This window comes from Chinchilla lanigera, unplaced genomic scaffold (assembly GCF_000276665.1).
Source record: "Chinchilla lanigera isolate Chin_1 unplaced genomic scaffold, ChiLan1.0 scaffold00044, whole genome shotgun sequence".
NCBI classification, from domain to species: Eukaryota; Metazoa; Chordata; class Mammalia; order Rodentia; family Chinchillidae; genus Chinchilla; species Chinchilla lanigera.
In genome coordinates, this window is record NW_004955445.1 from 12533601 (window position 1) to 12542450 (window position 8850).

Below are 8850 nucleotides of genomic sequence, written 5' to 3' on the forward strand. Positions count from 1 at the left end.
CCCCTAAGAACAATAAGGACACTGGCGTGGTTGGCTCTTTCCTGACTTCAGGAAAACAAATACTGTACCTAGCAACCTACAGACAAAAAAAAACCTTCCTTCATATTGCTTCTGAAATTTTGTGCCTATTCAAAGACAGAGGGGGCAGAGGGTGAAGGGATTTAAACACGATCAAGATACGATGTATACATGGACCAGTTTCCCCAAATGAATGCAATTATTAGGTACTGCAAACAGGCACTAAAGAAATGATATGTATTTAAATAAGTATATATATTTTTTGGAACACAGATGGGATCATATTACACATACTGTTCAACATTGCTTTTTAATTTAATTATGAATCCAAGGTATCAGTTCATTTAGATGTACTTTGATCTTCCTAACAACTATAGATTTTCCTTGTATAGATGTACCATAGCTTAACGGGCACTTAGCCCGTTTTCACTTTCATGCTATTACGAGCAATGTTACATAAACATTCTTATATGTACTACCTTTGTGCATATATGCAAATATATCTCTACAATGTAGAACACATTCTTCGAAGTGAAATTATGGTATTAAATGGTAAATTGACGAGTTAAATGCTTTGTGGATTTAAATATTTTCATAGATGCTAACAAGTCTCCAAAGTTCTCATCAAATAATATATTATCCTACCAACAATGTGTCTCTGACTCTTTCTATCCATTTTCTCCTCTTTTCTCTTTCTCTGTCTTTGTCTCTTATTCAAAGTGTGAGCCAGGCCTTGTGGCACGTGCTTGTAATCCCGGCACTCCGGAGGCTGAGGCAGGAGGATCATTGAGAGTTTGAGACCAGCCTGGGCTACAAAGTGAGCTCAAGACCAGCCTGAACCTCATAGGGAGACCCTGTCTCAAAAACAAAAACAAAAACAAAACCACAAAGTGTGGTTTATGAGGCAGAAATCATATCTCTTACTGAGTTCTTCTTTTTTTTTTTTTTTTTTTTTAACTCTTCTCTTCTTGCATTAACCACAAGGCCCCTCCACAAACAGTAGCGAGATACCACCTGTGGAGAAGTGAAGACGGTATGTCCCTGCCCTTGGCTTCCCATTGGGTGCTTCCCCAGAATTAAATGGAGACTCAAAATGACAGGAAGGAGGCAGTGGACTGAGGCTTGCAGTGCTAACCAGTCTGGCTCTGTTCCCACTCTGCCTGAGCCTCTAAGTGACGAAGACCAGGCTCTTGCCACTCTGAAACTTTGGCACGGCCCCTGGCTGGCTATGCAAGCATGTACAGCTCTTTGCTGATTTTGAAGCATAGGGGCATGCAGAATCTTCTTGAGGAGGTAGGGTTAGGGTTCTACCCACTCTCTGAGATCCAGAGAGTGCATAGGTCTTACCCAAGGTCACCCGGAAAGGAAGTGCCAGAGATGCCTCATGGTTTTACCAGCTTCTACCTCGGGGGTGATTTTTAAGTGACATTTGAGAATTTGCTGAAATATGCTAACCATAATGTTGTGATAATATGTTAGTATGGTGAAAACTTACCATGTGTTATGCAGCATGATAAATGCTTTATCTGCATTTTATTATGCTCTTCCCAGGGCCGGGGATATATCTCAGTGGCACAAGTGCCTGCCTGGCAAGCACAAGGTCCTGAGTTCAATTCCAGTAATGAAAAACAAGAACAACAACAAAAAAAAACCACACCTATTCTGCTCTTCCCTACCCCAACCCCCATCCCTATCAGGTAGACCCTTTATCATCTCTATCTTACAGATGAGAAATCCAGGACACTGAGAAATTTAGTAACTTGCCTAAGAGAGATAACTACAGAGCTATTAAATGCCAGTGCAATCAAGATGGATGGAAGGATGGAAGGATGGAGGGAGAAAAGATGTTTTCCTATTCTGCAGGTTGTGGTTGTTTCCTTTGCTGTGCAGATTTTAAACTGATATGATTCCATTTGTTGATTCTTGGTACTATTTCTTGTAGCACTGGAGTTCTGCTCAGAAAGTCCTTCCTCATGCCTGTGTCTTCCAAAGTTTACCTATTTTATCTTCCAGCAGATCAAGTGGTACATGCATACCCATGTTTATAGCAGCACAATTCATAATAGCTAAATCTTGGAAGTGGCCTATATGACCATCAACAGATGAATCGATAAAGAAAATATGCTATTTATACACAATGGAGTACTATTCTGTCATAAAGAAGGATAGATGAGTCATTTGTAGAGAAATGGATGCAGCTTGGGACCATAACGTTGAGTGAAATAAATATACAACCTTAAATACTGCAGTCTCTCTTTCATAAGAAACCCAAAGTATTAATAAAGAGCAAAATAAAAGATAAATAATAGGATATAGGGAGATTTTTTTTCAAGTGAAAAAGGGATCAAGAGATAGAGGAAGTGGTGACAAAGGGGTGAAGAAAAGAATTGAGACCCATTGTATACATGAACCAACTCCCCACAGTGATAATACAATCATTGTATAATGCAAAGATGTACAGATAAAAAAGGAAAAAAAGAAAAAATTATATATTAGCCATTTGAAGGCAGAGATTAAGTAAAAAAAAAAATCCCCTCTCAAGCTCTGGTCTTCATGGACAGGGTCACACACAGCAGCAGTGACACACATCAAGGATGCACTCACATTGACCAGGACGCAAAGAGAGGCAGAAACACACACACAAGCAGACAAGAACAGAAAGCTTACACTGTACGCAAATATAGTCAACACATCCCAGTTACACCCACACAGACACTGACACACTTAGAGACAACGCAGTCACAGAGAAGGGGACAGGCCATCAGTAGAAGACACAAGCACATGCAAATGCACCCGAAGACCAGGACACAGGGCCTGTGTGTACATGGACCCTCTCTTCTGTCTGCCTCTCTGCTTCTATCTCAGTCCTGCCTCTGTCCCTCTGTCTCTGTCTCTGTCTTTGTCTCTCTGTCTGACACACACACACACACACACACACACACACACACACAAACACATACACTCCAGTACGTACAAAACAGCATGAGGTATGTTGCATGCAAAGCCACACTGAACATACTTAATATAAGGGACACATACCTTGCAGGGACATCCTCACAGACAAGGTCATTGTCACACAGATGATGACACAGATATTCAGAAATGCCCATTTATTCAGAAACATGCACACATATTCAGAGATGTAGACTTGTACACACACACACACACACACACACAACCTACCCCAGCAAGCAGATCAGTCTTTGTGTTGCTAAATCAGTCTTTGTCACAAGAACCTAGCTGTAAACTGGACCCCCTCAGGCTTAGCTGCCTTCCAACCACTTCTCACTTTTGCTAGGCAAAGCCACTCTCTAGGTCTTGCTACTTACGCAAACTGCAGGGGCCGCTTCCCTCGGTGCGTACCTTAGAGGAGAAGGGGTAAAGAGAGGAATTCTAGTCACATGTGGTTTTCTCTGGACACTCGGAAGCCTGGCAGCATCTTTGTCCCTCACCGGGTCCAGTCCGTCACCTAATCCTGCTCAAGTGATCTCTGAAACTTGTCTGGGCCTTCGCTATCTCCTGCTCAGCCACAACCTCACGCCTGAGCTCAGAACCCCATGGTCCCCCAACCTCTTCCACATCACCTTTCCTCCGGGGCATTCTTGCTTAGCCATCTTCTACCTCTGAAGAAGCAGAAAAACAATCACCGCTTTTGGGTTTAAATCAGGACTCATCTGAAGAGAAAGGGGGAAAGGTAACCCTCTGAACTGACTCCAACCCATGCCCCCCACAGCAGCCTCAAGATTATTTTAAAACTGCAAATATAAGGGAAGTGACTTTCTTTTATTTACTGATATGTCCTCAGGGCCAAGAACAGTGCCAGGTACATAGTAACAGTCCTAGTTTAAACACCACTTCCCTAAAGAAGCCTTCCCTGATGCCCTGGGGCTGGTTAGAGTCCCCACCCACTGGCAGGAGCACACACTTGCACTATAAAGTTCAGATATACACTGCGCATCTTTTGTGCATTTATTGTAGGTTGTGATTAAAGTTACTATAATGAATGACTAGATACTATTGTCATTAAATAATTATTGGAGTAATTATTTGTTTAATGTTGCCAAGCTATAACCCCAGGAAGGCAGAGACCATGCTTTCCTTATTCATCTCTGTATTCTAAGAGCTGGGTAGAGACTGGCATACAGTGGGTACTTGGACATTTTGTCCAGTGGATGTCAGGCCTCCATGCACCTCGTCTTCTGAATGATTTTGTAAAGTAAGTGCTAATCATCCTTATTTTTTAGTGTGAATCCCGGGGAAACTTATTAAAAATAAAAGCAATAAAGACAAGGCACTTAAACTAGACAGGCAATGCTTCTTCAGCTCTGCTCCATCTGGCAGGCCCTTGACATTGGTCAATGGTTTCCCACCTTTCCTTCTCCTGGATCCATTCCCACTACGCTCCCCCGTGCACAAGCTGAAGCACCACCCTCTCACTGTCAAACACATTCTTAGAACACATTCTTCATATTCAGGTGCCAATGGCTGGCCACTTAAATTTCCTAGGAGGGGACTACACTTTTTTTTTTTTTTGGTGCAGGAATCAAACTCACGACCTTGCGCTTGCCAGGCAGGCATAGACTCACTAAGACAGGAGATTGAGGGGATTGTGGTCCAGAGGCTGACTTGCCTTCTCTGGCTGCCAGCCTCATCCAAAGTCTCTTCAGGAACCTCCTATCTCTCTTCCCAGGTGAGCAGGTGACCTGGAACCCAGTAGAACACAGGCGCGAGTCAGGAGGCCTTTGTCCTGGCAACAGTGCTGCCCCAACATGCTGTGTGGCTTGAGAGGGTCCCTTGTACTCTCTGAGCCTTGGTTTCCCTTTCTCCCAGATGAGGGTGTTGGGGGATATTTCAGATTCCTTCCAGATTCCTTCTACATGTGTGGCTCTGACGGGTGCAGTTGTCTGGTCTTTTAGAAGTAACTGCTCATACTTGGACAGCCTTACCATGGGCACTGTTCCAGGAGCTCCACACATGGACTCATTTGACGGTGATGGCCTCACTATGAGGCACTGCTCCTGCTTTACACTTAAAGAAACTGAGGCCCAGAGAAGTTAATTCACTTGCTCAAAGTCCCTATTCCAGTGTAGTACAAGCTGCTATCCCCAAACTTAGGTGTGTAACATAGCAGCCACTTACTCTGCGGCCAGGGGCTTGGGAAGAGCTGGGCAATTCTCACTGGGTGTTTCCCAGGCAGCTGCCAGCAGGTATCAGCAGCTGTGTCCAGATGTGCCCAGGCTGGACACCCAGAATGGGTCACTCATCCTTCTAGCAGCTGAAGCGAGGGCCACTTTGTGGCCTCTCCGGCGTGGAGGCTGGCTTGTTCCAGGGGATGGAATCTGAGTGAGACTGAAGAGGAATGTGCAGCACATTTCTGACCCAGCTTCCGATGTAGTGTATCCTCTGCATTCTAGCAGCTATGAGTCAGTCATTAAGGTTGATCCAGATTTAAGGGGAGGGGACACAGACCCCGCCTCTCAACAGGAGGATAAAGAACGTACACCTCATGTTTTAAGACCATCACAGCCACCTAGCTGATAAGTAGCAAAGCTGGACTTTGAACCTCCCCAAACTGGCACAAGGTCTGCATATTTAACTACCACACACAACCCATTTTCAACGTCTAGGCCTACTTCCCAAGACTCACTGCTGTCTCCCGGGCATTCCTCTTGGGTCCCTGGGACTCCTTTCCTTCCTCCAGCCAGTCTTCATCTCTCTTTTGCCCTTGCCCCTCCTCCCATGGGCATCTTTCCTTCTTCCTCATCTTAGGAAGCCACGCAGAGCAGGGGAGAGGGCAGAGACTAGGGAGCACACGGCCCCAGGCTCCAATCTCATTCCTCATTCCCTGTGACCTGGAGTAAGTCAATTCCTCTCTGGAAGCCTCAGTTCTTCATCTATAAATGGGGAGAGAGGTGTCAGGGTATCTCCTTTACAAGCTGGGATGAGAGTTGATTCATCTAACCAACAACTAGTTATTAAGTGCCAAACTTTTTGCCAGGGACTCTTCTAGGTTTAAGGGAGGGACAGAAGACCCTAATCAATCAGCAAGGAAAACTGTACACACACACGTACACATGAGAAAGATGTGTCAGATGGTCATAAGGGCCTAGAAAACTAAAACAGGATATGGAAGGTTTGGTGCTTCTGGGCGGGGTTTTTGTGACTGTACAAAAGGCAGAAGGGCAGTGAGGAAGGACTTTACCGGGAAAGTGAAATTTGAGCATAGATCCAGGAGAGTGAGCCCTGTGGCATTCTGGAAGGCAACGTGTCTCAGGTAAAAGGAACAGCAAGTCTAGTGGAGTGGGCCTGGAGCTGAATGAGCCATGGGGATGTGGTGGAGACGAGGAAAGAGAGGCCGCAGAGCCAAGGAAGTCAGGATCTTGTAGAACTTGCACTTTGAGTGAGATGGGAGCCACGGAAGAGTTTTGAGCAGAGAAGTGATCAGTTTCTTGATATGTTTTGGTCATAGAATTGATAGGAATCACTCACAGGTTGAATGGGGTGTGTGAGAGAAAGATAAAAATCAAGGATGGCTCCAAGATTTGTGGTCTATAGAAGTGGACAAAAATAGAGCCGCCATTTACCAAGATGGGGATGGTTATGTGGAGAACACACTCAGACATTGCACCTCGCTGCTCTCAAGATCCAGGCCTGGCTCCTGGGAAGGGAAGAGGGCATAGGAGCACCTCCCTTGTGTTTTCCATATGTGGTGGCAGAATTGTAAGAATGATCCAGCAATTCCTATCCTTGCATAATCTCCTCCTGTTTGAGTGCAGGTGGAAAGATATGACTACTGTGATTATACTGCAAGTCAAAGGATATCTCAGTTACTTTTCTCTCATTGCTGAGACAACATGTCTGACACCCAGAATTAAGGAAGGAAAGGTTTATTTAGCTCACAGTTTGTGGAGGTTTCAGTAAAAACTTGGCTGCCTCCAAGGCAGAGTGGCACATGGCAGAGGGTAACAGTTCATGGCGGCAGAAGATAGCAAAAGCAACAAGAGCAAAAAGGGAAGAGCAGCAGAGAGCAGGATCTTTCCCTTCCTTATACTGTATGCAAACTACCTACACCAGGGCTTGTGTAGCACTCACACCCATAATCCCAGCATTGGACCATGGATCAATCAAAAAACTCTAGAAGCCTACCCCATGACTGCATGAGGCTTTGGGAGGACATCCAGACACAAACCATAACAAAGGATATTAGACAGGCAAAGCAAACCTAACCACACAGCCTCTACCAGTAAAGCATGCTCTCAGGCTAGTAAGCAGAAGGAAGGTAGATTCAAAAAATGAGCAGGGTTCCACATTGTGATAGTGCCCTCAAGATGGATGGGACCATGTGAAAGGGCCAGAGAACCACTTCTAGGAGCTAAGAGGGTCTCCTGGCTGACAGCCAGCAAGGAAACAGGGACCTCAGTCCTACAACCATAAGGAACTGAATCCTGCCAATAACTTGAAAGATCTTAGGAGCAGATTCCTCTCCAATGGTTGCAGAAAAGAGCCTAATCTGGCCAATTCCTTGTGAGGCCCTAAGCAGAGAATGAAGCTGAGGTTGCACAGATTCCTGACTTACAGAATTGTCCACTAAGAAATGGTTGTTATTTTAAGCAGCTTAGTTGGTTGTACAGAAGAAAAAAAGTTCATGTTATCCTAATCCTTAGAACCATCCAAAATGGAGAGTTCTTCTCTCCACGATTTGGTTGAGGAAATAGATCAGTGAATCAGGGTTTTGCCCTACACCACCTGAGAACATAGTGCTGTTGTTGGGATTGAGACTCTGGGCTGTCCAAGCAGGCAGCTTCATAAAAAGAGGTGGGAGCTGCTGGAAAAGTGAAGCCCTGTGAGGCCTGGTTGGGGCGTGGGGAGCCCCTGGCCCTGGGTTAGGCCAGGAGTGTGGCCTGGGTTTTCCTTCCTGCTGTCTATCCTGGAGCTCTGAGTGTCTGCGACCAAGGCGTGAGTCTGAGGACTGTGGTCGCTGAGGGTGTATGTGTGGGACAGCGTGTGAATGTGAGCCTGCTGAGTGGGTCTCAGCGTCCTCCGAGTCGAGGGTATCTGCATCAGAATGTATCTGTCACGGGGGTGACTGAGTCAGGATGGCTGTGTCCTGGTGTGAGAGTGTGCACCCACGGACACGTGAGTGGCATTCAGGACTGAGGTGGTCAAAGCGGGAGGGGAAGGGAGTGTCTGTGAGGGTCAGGGCTGAGTGTTCCCCCAAGCACGTCTGTCTGTATGAAATGCAGGGTGCCTGTGAGTCTGTCTGAGCTGTGGGTCCTGAGGGATCCAAGGGTCTCCCCTGTGTGGGGGGCCGAGTGGCGATGGTGTCCTGCCTGTGGCGCCCAGCATGCCTGCAGGTCCCTGTGTACCTGTCCCAGCATGCCCGTTGGCCCATCCACCTGTGCGGGTCTCTGTGCGCGCCTGTGTGTCGGTGGGTTTGTCTGTCCAGGTGTCTATAGGTGACTCAGGTGTGTCTGTTAGGGTATCTTCACCAGGGTCTGCAGCGTTGGCAGTGCCTCCTGCGGAATGAGTGTATCCCTGTGGGTGTACGTGTGAATCTGCGGGTCTCTGCGAGGGAGCCCGGGGGCCAGAGGTGCTGCGCCGGTCTCGGTGTCTCTTCAGAGCGCGTCCGCGTCTCTGGGCGAGGCCTGTCTGGTCGGTGACTGGACGCCTGCATCTGGGGAGTCTGAGCACTGGGGTGGGGGCTGGGGCGGGCAGGGCTCGGGGCCCTAGGACCCCGCGCGAACTGCTGGGCCGCGCGCCTCCCGCCTTCGCTCGCACCTGCCGGGGCTGGGGGCGGCGAGAGGGGGAGCAGCCCGCATCCTCCCGGCTCCC